This window comes from Thermobia domestica, chromosome 13, assembly GCF_964235325.1.
Source record: "Thermobia domestica chromosome 13, izTheDome1.hap1.1, whole genome shotgun sequence".
Lineage (NCBI taxonomy): Eukaryota > Metazoa > Arthropoda > Insecta > Zygentoma > Lepismatidae > Thermobia > Thermobia domestica.
Window position 1 is genome coordinate 99,305,313 of NC_137466.1, and position 14,427 is coordinate 99,319,739.

Sequence of the window (14,427 nt, forward strand, 5' to 3'; positions counted from 1 at the left end):
TCTGCATTCTGTCTCAATTTTAACTAATTATTATTAAATTCTTCATGATTTTTAAATTCTAAAATTTCGCGACACACCTTAGGGGACTGAGTGACACACCAGTTTGTCACGACACATCGGCTGAGGACCACTGTTCTAGTTTTTGTCTTTTCGGTCGCTTGCTTCAGTCTCTTGCGCAGTGGGAAGAGAAAAATGTATCTTGCCGAGAACCTAGTGTCACAATTAGATTAAAAAAAAAAAAAAAAAAAAAAAGACTTATGTACAACAAGGACGTGTTATGCAAAGTGAAGAACAAATTTCGATTAAATATAGATAGCTAAACCACAACATCTTTACATAGTATACACTTAAAATACGTTTTTTTTTTCCTCCCACACTACAGCATTGGAATAAGTGTTAGAGTATCGGAAGTAGAATTGTTTGGAAATATGCAGACTGGTTACAGGAAGAAATGGATTTACCAATTACAGACGTTCTGTCTACATTTTCTTCAGGGGAGGTATACGGACGTCTGTAGAAAGAATTTCAAGAATCGCGTGAAAAAAAGTAAGAAACTCAAAAATATCAGGGAGAATGTTCAAGGACAACCGAATTCGCTTATGCCACAGTGAAGGATTCGAGGCTTGAATGTGTCAAATGTGTAGTAAAAAAATCAGTGACAATTGACAATTGAAATCAGTGACAAGAGTAATACATGAATCATGTTTTGCAATACATGATTAGATAAAAGAATGAATATCATGAAATTATCAGAAGTTTATCAGAGAGCAACTGGATTGGATACACTCTAGATCCCAAATTGCGCACAAATCTCTATTTCCTTTTTTGAACACAGTTTTTTTGTCCAACGTTGTCACAATGGTAGCTTTAAAATCTGTGCGCAAACCAGATTTTCTTTCAGACTAGAATAGAAACCGAAATTAGAAGTAAAATACTTCATACTGCTTTAATATCAAGTTATGACTCTTCAAATCTTTTTTCCTTTGTGTATTAGTATATCTTTTCGCAATTGATCTTAATTTCAATTTTGTTTCTGATTGTATCTTCAACGAAGATTAAATCACCTGATATATAGATCCGGTCAACAGAATTGTTCATTATAATGTTTGTGAAATGCTTCCACTCCATTCGTCGCTCGAGGAGCTACTGAGGGTTCTGAAGCGCATATTCTAGGTGGAAACCTAAATAAAACGAAGCAAACAATTATGATGACATTTTTCAATGTTATTATTAATAATCATCATACAGTAGGCATACTTCCCACTACTAGACAAGTTTTATGGAAAAATTGACAATTGAAAATCAAAATGAACAATAGGCCCTATCCTCCATTGTCGTAAAGCTTTGCTTTTGTAATTTATTAACGTCTGTTGTCTATCTATTAACACTTCTATCTACAAAAGCTCATCTTCTTTGTCAATAAAGTCACACACATATACAAACATAACCGAAGAGAAAATGTTTTCCATCTGACAATATTGCTTAATTTTTTGTGCGCAGTCCTGTACATTATGACAGCTTGTCAACGGCTTATCAGATAAAACTGATAAAACCGGAAAAGTGTGCGCAATTTTATTGTATGATAATGTTTGCAAATTTAGCGAAACGTTGGTACATGAAAATTTTCAATGAAATAAAATCGTCATCTATACCGAAGTTACTATTAAGTTATGAAAGCAAAAGAAGGAACGTGAATAAAGAAATATTGTTAGTGACAATGTATGTGTAGTGAATATGTAAAGAGAATAAATCAGAATTTTAGAAATTCATTAAGTGACCAGCAAGCAACGAAACAGTTTCACATTACAAGTTGAGTATTGACAGCAACCCGAGTGATTTAAGAGGATATTAACATACTATATATGAGCTCAAAGTTACAGAAGTGACGGAAGTTTATTTATGACACGTATAGTTCTATTACTATTGATTAAGAATGGAACGGGAGATCATACGTGGAAGATGAACTCTGTGTCTGTGAGATACCATGCCCGGGTGGCAATTTCTCGGATTCCAAGAGTTTTAGATACCCTCTGATCTTATTGGCCGATACAGATAGGACATCAAGAGTCATGACCTACATATAACGGAAAGTAAAGACCTACTGCTCTCGGCTCACGTTGCCGAACGTGTTAGCTCAAAATGCTAGTAAAAAAGAAAATAGTTTTTTTTTCATGGGTTCAAACCCTGCCCAAGGATTTTTTTTTATTTTTTAAAATTTTCATAACACTTTTTTCATTAAAATAAGCTTGCAGTTTTACTATACGGATCCATAGTAAAAGTAGTAGTAGTAGTAAAAGTAGTAGTAGTAGTAGTAGTAGTAGTAGTAGAAGTAGTTGTAGTAGTAGTAATAGTAATAGTGGTAGTAGCAATAGAAGTAGTAGTAGGAACGGGTTAGAAGCCCAGCAGGGGTTGGTTAGGTTCTTTTCTATTGCTCAAATTTTTCTGTACATTTTACATGACCAACCTCAAACAGCTGGCTTGGATAGCTCGCGAAAAATAATACAGGGTAGCGCGCGATAACTGAAACTCTTGGGGTCGGCGTAAATGCGGATGGTAGTCGGTTCCCTTGGAAAAATTATTTGCACCTAGAGCAAAACATTATTTGTTTGACATCTAATGGTGAAATTGTGAAGATCTTGTATGCTGAAAGATCAGTTTAATTGTTTTGCGGTACTTCGCCGACGAACATAGATGAATGCTCTGTGCTAAGGTCTTTTTCCCTGCAGTAACACGTGAAGGAATATAAATGAATAAAGAACAAATAGCGAACATTGCAGTAGTTTCAGCCAATAGACAGTAATAATAAGAAAGTTTTGTAATTTTTCACTTATTATGATAGATTTGAGAGAGTTTTGTAATTTTTCACTGAAATTATCTCTCTGTCTCTGTGTGTGTATTTTCTTGTGTTAAGTGATAGAGTGTTTGTTAGAGGAAATGCATATTGTACCCATTCCATTCAATAAGAATTTTAGAAATGATCCGAAAATGCAACAAAAGATTGCGATCTTGGTTAATAATTAGTTCTTGGATTAGGAGCCACAAAATCTTTGAACGGCCCCTAAATCGAGGTTTTTTTTTTTTTTTTTTTTTTAAACTGAATAATCACATTATACTGAGTTACGTGATAGTTTGGGTTTGGTTACCCTATATGTAGTTCTTCAGATATAAGGCCTACAAGAAAAATTTTGATTGAAATGTAATGGATCTTTTGATCCAAAAATAAATAAATAAATATTCTATTCATCGTAAAATATAATATTTAGATTTATTTGCTACGTATTTTGTACAGATCTTTTTTTTTTTTTTTTTTTAACTATATGATATACGTGTACATTATATATAACTGACAGGAAGCTGAGATTTTCTTTCATAGGTATTTAAGTTCGAAGTGAAACATAAGAAACTGTGTATCGCAATATTTAAAAGCATTAGCTCATTTAAAATCCATAATTTTAGTTTTTGCCTTGCTTAAAACGTAGTAATGTTAGCGTTAAAATTCTACCTATTGGTAGGAAGTGCAAACTATCCGAAAAGAAACAAAGGATAAATAAAGAAAAGAAAACAACCAGAAAAAGTGAAATAAACAAAAACAAGAAAGGGAAGGAAACTTGATGGAGTGATCCGTTAGTTCCTGGCTTTTTTTTTTTTTTTTTCGTTTTATAAGGAAACTTTATAAAGTGGGCAAACAAACTCTCAACCAGCTGTTGTTCACTGTACTCGTTGCGTTGTTTTGGTCCGTGTTGTTATCAAGTACCGTTGCATTTGTTCTTCCTTCCCTTCCCGTTTACTTCAGTTCAGGAGGTTTTATTATGTCATCGGGTTCACACATAACATAACAGAGGAGTTAACACGAAACGAAGGATATAAAATATGACTGTAGCAGTTGGTTGAGAAGCGGAAGTTCTCCCGGTCGAAAGAAAGAAAAACCTTTTTTTCAAAGAAAAGGAAAAATGAGGGCTTCCGTGTTTCTTTGGTTAATGCTAATCTCGTACTCGTGGTACGGAAACAAAGAAGATAGACGTATGTATGTAATGTAACATGTGCTGTGCTGTATGTGAGCTTAATAATAATTTCACTCACGTTTTTTCTTAGAGTTATGATCTGAAATATAAAAATATTTAAGATGTTTTTTTTTTTTTTTTGTTTCTAGGACAAAGAAATAAAATATGCAGGGGTAAACTGACTGTCGGACAAATGGCGTTTACCAAAATCAGTTTAATAACGAACAAAAAAAATCGTTTTTCAGTTTAATGTCCAACGATTATGTCCTTTAGGCTAAGGGGGACAAATGACTAAAAAAATGAATGATAATGGAAGAATTGGTGGAATGAGAGTGTGGGAGAAAATGGGAATACTCTGAGAAAACCCACAGGCACTACGTTATCCATCACAAATTTACTTGGCCGGGGATCGAACAAGAGATCCCACACACCAAAGCGCTCCGCCACTGAACCATCGTGCTTCCCTGACGAACATTAAATGAATATTTCTTGTAAGTATAGTAATCAATAATTAAAAATATTCATAACTTTTTTTTTATTCTAATGTAAGATTTCTTTCATAATGTTTAAAAATCGTTTTAACTTCTTTACAAAAATTGTTTTCTGCAAGAAAAGTGAAATTGTTATTTTTGGATCAAAAGATCCATTTTATTTGTCAAAAAAAATGTAGGTCTTATATCTGGAGAAATACACATAATGTAAGCAAACACAAACAATCACTTAACTCATTATAATAAGTTTATTCCGAAAAAAAACAACAACCGAAAACTCGATTTAGGTGTCGTTAAAAAAAATTTGTGGCCCCTGATATTTCAAACAAAAATGTTCTTGCAGATCTTATATCTGGAGAAATACATATAGTGTAGCCAAACCATCACTTAATTCAGTATAATGTGTTTATTCCGTATTTAAAAAAAAAAAAAGTGATTTAGGGGCCGTTCAAAAATTTTGTGGACCCTGGTCCAAAAACTAATTATTAGCCAAGATCACAATGTTCTGATCATTCCTAAAATTCTTATATACAATTAATTTCATTACATATGGGTATTGTGTACCTAGTGAAGTAAGTATATTTGGACACAAGCTGATTGTTATTAATATTCTTAATATGATGAAATTTGTGATTTACTTTCTAATATCCTTTTGAAAAATGACTATTTTGTTATTTCGCCTGAAAAAAATAGTTTCTTCAGGAAACAAGTTTTGCAAAAACGGATGTGAAATGTTAAACAGGTCCATACCCACGGGGGAAGGGGCTAGAGGGGGCCAGGATCCCCATAAATTTTTACTGGCTTCATAAAATTTCAACGGTAGGCTCGCAAGTGAACTATAATATGGTGATGAACTATAATATTTTTGGATCGGGTCCCCCATAACTTCTACCTGCCCTCCCTACATTTTTGGACTGGCTACAGGCCTGATGTTAAATGAAAATAAATATAATTTTAGACATTTCTTTGAAGTTTTATGTTAATTAAAATCATGAGAGCTTATAACAATATGAGATGTCTGTAGCAACAGTTATCTAAAATATGGAAGCAATGAAATATTAAATATATATATATATATATATATATATATATATATATATATATATATATATATATATATATATATATATATATATATATATATATATATATATATATATATATATATATATATATATATATATATAAAATCAATCCAAGTAAGACAAAAATTATGATTCCAAAAGTCCAGCCATGAAGACCCCATTATTCCCCCATTGCTGATACCACTCTGAAATCTTTTTTTTTAAATGCTTCTTTATTTTATTTTTAAAAGAAAATTGTGATATTGATTGAGTTAGTTTGTGACATAATTGTTCCTTGTAGGGGACACCTCAACTGTAATCGAATGGCTTCAAATAGATGAAATTCATGAAATTTTAAACTTTTACGTTGGAACAGGGCTTCACTATACTTTATTAGACGTGAGGAAACCTATAGATACAAGTGTATTGCAATACTTGTTGGAAATTACAGAGACATTATAATTACATTGCAAAAAAAAACTGGGAAGAATATACATCTGTGTTGACCATAAATGCAATGGCGGGAGCCTGAATTATATCACAGTGTCAAAAAATGATTACTGTAAATGATCATAGGCGTAGCATCCATGGTAGCTGTGAAAGCATCGCTTTTTCTAAGCACAAAATAATGCATTAAAATAAACTATGTAATAATGATTTAAGAAAAATGAAAAATATTAAGAATAAAGCATTAAATACTCAGAATAATTTATTACAAATAACAGATTCCATGAACAGAAAACGCGCTATACTGCTGATTACGATAATGATGAACGATTTTAATAAATAATTCACGTATGGATAGTGTTGATATCAATACAGTTCAAGGAGCACTGTGAATCTCTGGTAAAGGACTCACTTCTGGTACGAAGGATTTTTTGTTCGATTCCAGGACATGTCAATTTGTGGTATCGTATCCATGAATTTTTGTGAATATTCCCGTTTTCTTCTACATTGTCATTCCACCATTTTCCTTAATCATTCACTTTCATTAACAACCCATCTTCTTTACCCTCAATGTCATAATGTAGAACGCAAAAGATATAATTCAATACACTATTATTGGTCAAATAAAATTTATAGAAACTTAAAGATGTATTTTTACACCATAAATTCCTTTCTTATTTTTACCTGCAAACTTAATGCCTCTCTTGTTGGTCCAGTAGTAATAGTGTTCCTCATGAGACGTGAAGTTTATCTTTTCGTATCGAAAACGAGACGATAAGTAAATTTTCAAATTCGAGTATACGAGACGAGAAACATAGCAATTCTCACCTCGTTTTCGGGATCAGACTGCAAATTTCTCAACTATCCTGGGCTACATTAGTTTACCCAACTCTTAGGTCTCAGACACTGTTTTAGCGTTACATGATTCATAGTATAACAACTATAAATCGATAAAGTTATCGTAAAAACATATTGAAGAGCATTTGTCAACGTGTAAAGACTCGGAAGTCCTTATACAGTATACTTCAATAATAGTTATAGTTTAAAATGTTGTTATATCACATCCTTCGTTGGCTTCTTGCGACGCGGAAGAATACTGATAGGTTCTATATAAAGTTAAGAAAACAGTCGTTCTATAAAATTGTGCAAAAATTCATAAAACGAGAAGAGAAAAGCTTTCAGAGAACCGATACAAGACTAGAAATAATTTTTCCAGATTCAAGACGACAAAGAATTTTTCGAGATTCAAGACGAGAAAGAATTTTTGAGATTCAAGACTAGAAAGAATTTTTCGAGATTCAAGACGACAAAGAATTTTTCGAGATTCAAGACGAGGAAGAAATTTTGAGATTCAAGACTAGAAAGAATTTTTCGAGATTCAAGACGAGGAAGAATTTTTCGAGATTCAGGACTAAAAATAATTTTTGAGATTCAAGACTAGAAACAATTTTTCGAGATTCAAGACCAGAATAAATTTTTCGAGATTCAAGGCGAGAAAGAATTTTTCGAGATGCAAGACTAAAAAGAATTTTTCGAGATTGAAGACTAGAAAGAATTTTCGAGATTCAAGACGACAAAGAATTTTAGAGATTAAAACGAATTTTTGAGATTCAAGATTAAAAATAATTTTTGAGATTCAAGACTCGAAAGTATTTTTCTTGATTCGGGGTGAAAAAGAATTTTCTAGATTCAAGACGAGACGAGAAATCTTTATTTCTCATTCTCGTCTCGTTTCGAGGAGAATACTAAGTATTATACGTGTCTATGATCCATGTGGTCCTGGTTCTATTTCACAAAAGGAAAACATTAAAATTTCAGAGATTATTTCTCATCGTCTACAATGTTTCAAAAAAGTCCTACAAATCCTTGCTAATTTCTCACGCCCGCTTCCCCAGAGAATGGGAATCATACAATCATGGCTTTATACAATAACGCAGTTTATCGTTCAAACCAAGTGATATACATATTTACTTCATGTAGCAATATATATGATTTTTCAGGGTTGTTTGGAATGATTTAAGATATTTGTTTAATTACTAAAGAAAAGAAAAAAAAACGAAAACAACTTTCTTACGAAAATCTTTTCTAACCTTTCAAAATGAGAAAGACCTTCAGATGGTGAGAAGGAAGTGAAAGAAGATCACATAATAAAAAACAATGCAAAATAATCTGTTGAGGCGTGAATTATGTTTAGAAGCGTCACACAAGGAATAATAAAATATTTTCTTTTGTAACACCAGCATAGACAGAAAATGAGCGAAAGTAAACGAAAAAAATATAACAAATGGAAGTAATTAAGAAGAAACAAAATATTGTTTTTTTTCTTCTGAAGGGATCCCAGAAAAAAAGAAAGTGTTTTTCTCAATGTATGACAAACTCACGCAATCACATACAAATATATATTTAAAAAAAACATTTTAAAAAACGAAAGTATGGGTGACATAAGGTCATTAGCATGTGACTTAAGGTGCACCAAGTAAACACAACGAATTATATAGTTTCCATATCTGCAGGATTTTCATATTTTGATATATTTACAAATCAGGAAAAACATTGATAGATGCATATTGTTAATGCAAAAACCAATAGGCTAAGGTTTCTTAAAATTCCGACTACAGGATATTCAATACGCAGAAACATCAAGAAACACATACACGAACGCATATATATACAGGGTGTAACAAAAAGGTAAGGCAAAATTATTTTAGAGGTGGATTCCCTATGGGTAGACAAACAAAAAAGTTCATTTGACCATATGTCGGGAAATGCATCATTACAGAGTTACGGCCATTGAGCCTGATGGTGTGAAATAGTCACATTCTGGTCGCTCCTTAATGTGACTCAATTTAAACCTCAATAACCCAGCCCCTAATTGAGCAAGGAAGATAATTTTGGTATCTATGTATTCCTCACCTTTGCCGCTTTCAGTTGACATGTAATTTATGTATGTGGGATGTACCGTGGCTGTCGGGGGAGGGTAATTATGTTTTTTGGCATCAGGATTTTGGGGATGGCATTCCTCCCCCCTTGGAGGTAACCCATAAATACACTTGGAATGAGTCTCTAAGCTTCCGTACGCTTACTCCGTGAGCAAATAATTTATCGGGTGCTTTATATATATATATATATATATATATATATATAAACTCATAGATGTACACTCATGTCCAAAATTATTGTCGCATGTATATAAATATGTTGTTGTAAGAATATAATTTGATAACGAATTCGTCCGGTATTTCTTATAATGTTAGTATGTGTATAATCGGCAAAGACATGTATGTGGCAAATTTCATGTCAAAAGAGCAGTAAATAAGAACAATAAAATGAAAATAAAACTTTCTTATCCATTTAGCAACATTTTGTTTTACTCATTCTAATTTTCGTATTTATAATTATTTTCCTATGAAATTTACCACAAATATACATTTCCCGATTATACATATAGTAACAGTATTAAAAGTGCCCTGCAAAATTATTATCAAATTATACTCTTACAAGAAGACAGTATAGATATGCGACAATGATTTTGGATATGAGTGTACATATTCTTGAATTAGTTTAAATTGATTGAGTAATAATACGTTAATATTCAGCTTTCAATTTATGTGTAATGTGGATTTATTGCTAGACGTATAATATAAATCATCAGGGATCAAGCCATACTCCACGTAAGCAGGAAGCATTGAAACTCACGCTAAATGTGATTCCCCTACTCGTCTAACATTTTCCAAATGCAGGAAATACGTCAAGTGTGAACTTGGTGGTACCTTTATGCATTTCCCATGCAGCAAACGCAAAAACAATAGTGGCTCTGCAACCTCATAGAATTGATTAAAATATTCTGTGTTGCAGTATGAAATGTATTTTTATTATATAGTTTTATGATCTTTATGAAGACAGGAAGTTAATATTAAAAAAAAAAAAAAATTCAATTATACATTTATGCGCCAAGATAGCCTATATGCCATTCGCTTGTTTCTGTGAGCATTTCCGGAATTACACTAAATACAGAAGAGGACTCCTTACTTAATCATAGGAAGTTAAAATTGAATTAAAATCATGAGATTAGTATCTATGTAAATCTTCTTTTAATTAGTCTTCAAGAAAGGAGACTCCTCTCGTCTACATCCTACGTGTTTTCTTTTAGTTTTAAGGTTTCAAGATATTAACAAAAGAATAACAGGGTGTAGTTATGGAATGTAATAAGGCTTGGTCCAAGTTTGAGATCCATTATCGACAGTTCTTAATTGCCCCATTCTCACAGGGATATGCGAGTGCTGATCAACATTTGGATGCTGTTTCGAGAGCTGGATTGTTTGTGCTAGATGTAAAAATGGCATCGATATTCTTTTTTGCGGCCACTCCGTTTGTCAGATCTGAAGGTATTAGAGACCTGCACGGGCCGGGCTTGGGCGGGCCGACACTGTTATTTCTTTGGGCCGGGCCGGGCTTGGGCTGGCCGACACTGATTTCTCTTGAGATCGGGCCGGGCTGGGGCCGATCAATTGCAATTCTTTAATCATTATTGACTTTCGTTAAATGATAATTGGAGTAAAGCCAAACGTTGAAGAAGTGTGTCCGTGAAAATGTTACAAAGAATGCAATAGCTATTTACAGTTTGTGTTCCTTAGCGGCTCCACTTTCACTATGGAGGATTGCAGGCATTATGCGGTAAATTGAGCTATGGCCTTGATCTTCACTGAACTCAAAATATAAAAAGAAGGGGTGGGAATGTTTTGCCTGTCGCTAAACAATATTGCCATCTTCACTTTATGCTAAAAATCAATAAGGTTAGATTTTTGTTACAGTGAATGGAGTTTTCGTTCTCTCGATGACAGGCAAAGTTCTAGGAGGCAATGGTACCATTCGGGAGGCACGCGTCAGGTTGTGAACCAAAGTTTGGAAAATGTTTCTGAGGGTTAGGTCAAATTTAGTACTAAATATTGAGAAAGATTGGGGCTCGAGCTAATTTTTTATAAAAGTTTATCGGGCCGGGGTCGGGCCAAAAACTTTTAAAATTTATCGGGCTCGGGCCGGGCTTGGGCCAAGAATTTTGAAAAACTTATCGGGCCGGGCCGGGCTCGGGCCGAAAATCTCCAAAAGTTTTCGGGCCCGGGCTGGGCCGGGCCTAGGTACGTTCGGGCTGGATTGGGCTCGGGCCGGAAAATTCGGCCCGTGCAGGTCTCTAGAAGGTATACGATTTCTTCCCTTGAAGTCCATTAGATACAGTTTACGAACCAGCAATACTCTGGTCCCTTCGCGCACTGGCGCAAATCCCGGGGGGGACGAGGGGGACATGTCCCCCCAATCTTGGACCGGGGGGGGGACTGTCCCCCCCAATAATCTGATTTAAAAAGTGCTTTTTCGGATAAGTGTCATGATTTGTGTCCGACTGCCCCAAAGGAATGTAAGATGAAATTGATTTCTCTTGGCTTTTCCATTATTTTTTTTTAAAGAATCGTATTCTGTAGTATTTCAAACTGAACTTCGTGCTGTAGTGAGTTTAGTAGTCTCATCAATATGTATTAATTCCACTTCAACTATTTGGGCACAAATTGCAATAAATGCCAGAGGAGGATATGCCCCTCTCCTCATGCTGGAAAGTTGTCTCAGCTGTAGGTACGGGCACAAATTCCGGGGAAATGGGGAGACATGTCCCCCCCAACATTGGAACTGGAGGCTCTTCCAATAATCCGATTTGAAAAGTGCTTTTTGCAGATAACTGTGATGAGTTGTGTCCGACTGCCACAAAGGAATGTGAGATGAAATTTGTTTCTCTTGGCTTTTCCATTTTTAATGAAAATGAAGGCGTGCGACTGTGCGTGACGTAACCTGATATGAAATCTTATCTCCTCCTTTCCCCTGGGCCCTAGCACACGAAGAGTATATAGACTATCCAATGTCAATAGAACCCATCTTTTCAGTAAATGCGCATTTAATCTATTTGTAGTATCAGCCTAGGCATCTACTCATGCTTCGTAAGCTAACTACCTCTATAGCCTATGGAACCCGGAGGTTCAATGCCGCGTTCACAAAAGCTCTCCACTGACTTCTATTCTTAGCCAACTGGATCCAGTTTCTACTTTGTATTCCTATCTCTGCGAGATCCATCTTAATATTGTCTTCCCATCTGCGCCTAGGTCTTCTTAATAGTCGTTTTCCGATTGGTCTTACAGGTTTGGTAAGCCGTATAATTTACGTAGTTCGTCGTTATGAAGTTTCCACCATTCCCCATTCCCGTTCCTCTTGGTCCGAATATTTCTCTCGGGATCTTGTTCTCAAATACTTTCAGTCTATGCTCTGCACTCAGTAAGCGACCATGTTTCGAAACCATACAGAACAACAGGTATGATTATCGTTTTATACATTTTAAGCTTCAAATCCCTCGACAGAATTCGCGACAACAAGAGGTTTTGAACTGAATAATAACACGAATTCCCTGTTTTTAGTCGACATTTAATTTCTTCGTGAATATGATTTTCGTCTGTTAATATTGATCCTAATATTTGAAAGTATCCACTTTATCAAAAGTGTTATTTAATATTTTAACACATACATAATTTGCCGTATTATGGTCCCGACGCACTTCCATGTATTTAGTTTTCTCTGCATTTACTTCTAAACCCATGTCCATGCAAGCGCATCTAATAAGACCTCTTCATTTCTTTCTATTGTTCTCCTATCATCCCCTACTAAATTTACATAATCAGCGTACGCATAACCTGGTGAACACCGTTCAGCTCTAGGCCCTGGTTGCTATCTTTGATTTTCCTTATAGCGTATTCCAGGACAAAGTTGAATAATAATGGCGACAACGCATCTTCTTGTTTCAGGCCATTCTTAACGTGAAAGCTCGTGGCCAAAAATTTTCCTACCCGGACTTTACTTTGAGATTCATTTAAACATGCCTTAATTGATCTTGTTAGCTTTTTCGGTATTCCAAATGCTGAAAGAACGTTATACAATGTTTCTCTCCTAACTGGGTTATAAGCCTTTCTAAAATCAATAAATAGTTGATGTACCGGACTACTGTATTTCCGCTTGTTTTCGAGTATTTGGCGAATGGTAAATATTTGGTCGATAGTTGATCGATTTCGTCTAAATCCACACTAATAATCTCCAAAAATTTCATCTGCGTATGGGGTCAATCTTGCTAATAGAATGTTTGAAAGGATTTTATAGGATGTTGACAGAAGAGAGATGCCTCGATAAGTCGGTTTTGTCGCCTTTCTTGTGGATTCGAACAATGATTGATTCTTTCCACTCTTGTGGCAATTCTTCCTTGTTGTAGATAAGGAGAATGAGTTTGTGTATCTTGTTCCACAATTTTTCGCCTCCAGCTAAAATTAACTCAGCCGAAATTTCGTTTACACCCGGAGATTTGTGTTTCTTTAATTTCTTTATAGCGATTTTTACTTCTATTCGATTGGGTTCTGGAACATATGGTTCTGCGGTGTGTATGTTCCTTTCTCCACGCACATTAATTTTTGGCTGCGTGTTAAGCAAATCGTCAAAGAAATCTTTCCATCGATTTAAAATGCTATCTGTATCAGTGAGAACTGTTCCATCAGCTTTCTTTCATATATAAGAACGAGGTTAATAGCCTTTTTTAAATTCGTTGATCCCTTTATACATGTCCCGAATGTTTTTATTTTTACTATTATCTTCAAGTTCCTAAATTTTAGCTTTCAAAATATCACGTTTCTTTGTTCTAAAAGTTTTGGAAGTCCCTCGCCTGATGTCTACGAAATTTTGTGTAGTTATTTCATTCGGGTTTTGTAGCCAACGTAATTTTGCCTGTTTTCTCTTCTCTGCTAGTTCGAACCATGGTTTGTTCCTACGTATTTCCGCGTGTCCCAATTTTTCTTTTGAGAGAGGATGTTTCGTAAGCAAAGAAAAGAATTCAATTGCTGGAATATTTTTCTCTATAATCTTAAGATTACATCTGTTAAGTAAAGAGTATGACATGCGTCAGATTTCTGAAACGATTCCTGTAATGTTATTGAGATTATAATCATTTTGCTCAAAGAGTATTGTTGCGTCATACATAATTGATATTCTTTCTTTATAGTTTTGGGGAAGTCGTCATTTATATTATTATATTACTATAAAACAATTTTAACGTGGATCTTTGTGGATGCCTAATTAGAAACATACCAATTATAAATATGCATGTATTCAGATTTCAGAATGCTTTCACGGCAGTGATTTGTAATACTGATATGTACTACTACTTCATCTACATCACCTAATATATAATATACTCTACAATAGTTGATCAGATTCATCTACCGTAATATGAGTTTCATCTCCCTTATCTAGAATAAACCTCAAATCTGCCCACCTTCCAATGTTGAAAACAACCAATGGCGTATTTAGGATTTTCTTTCGAGGGCTATACCCAACACAAGGAAGGAAGTG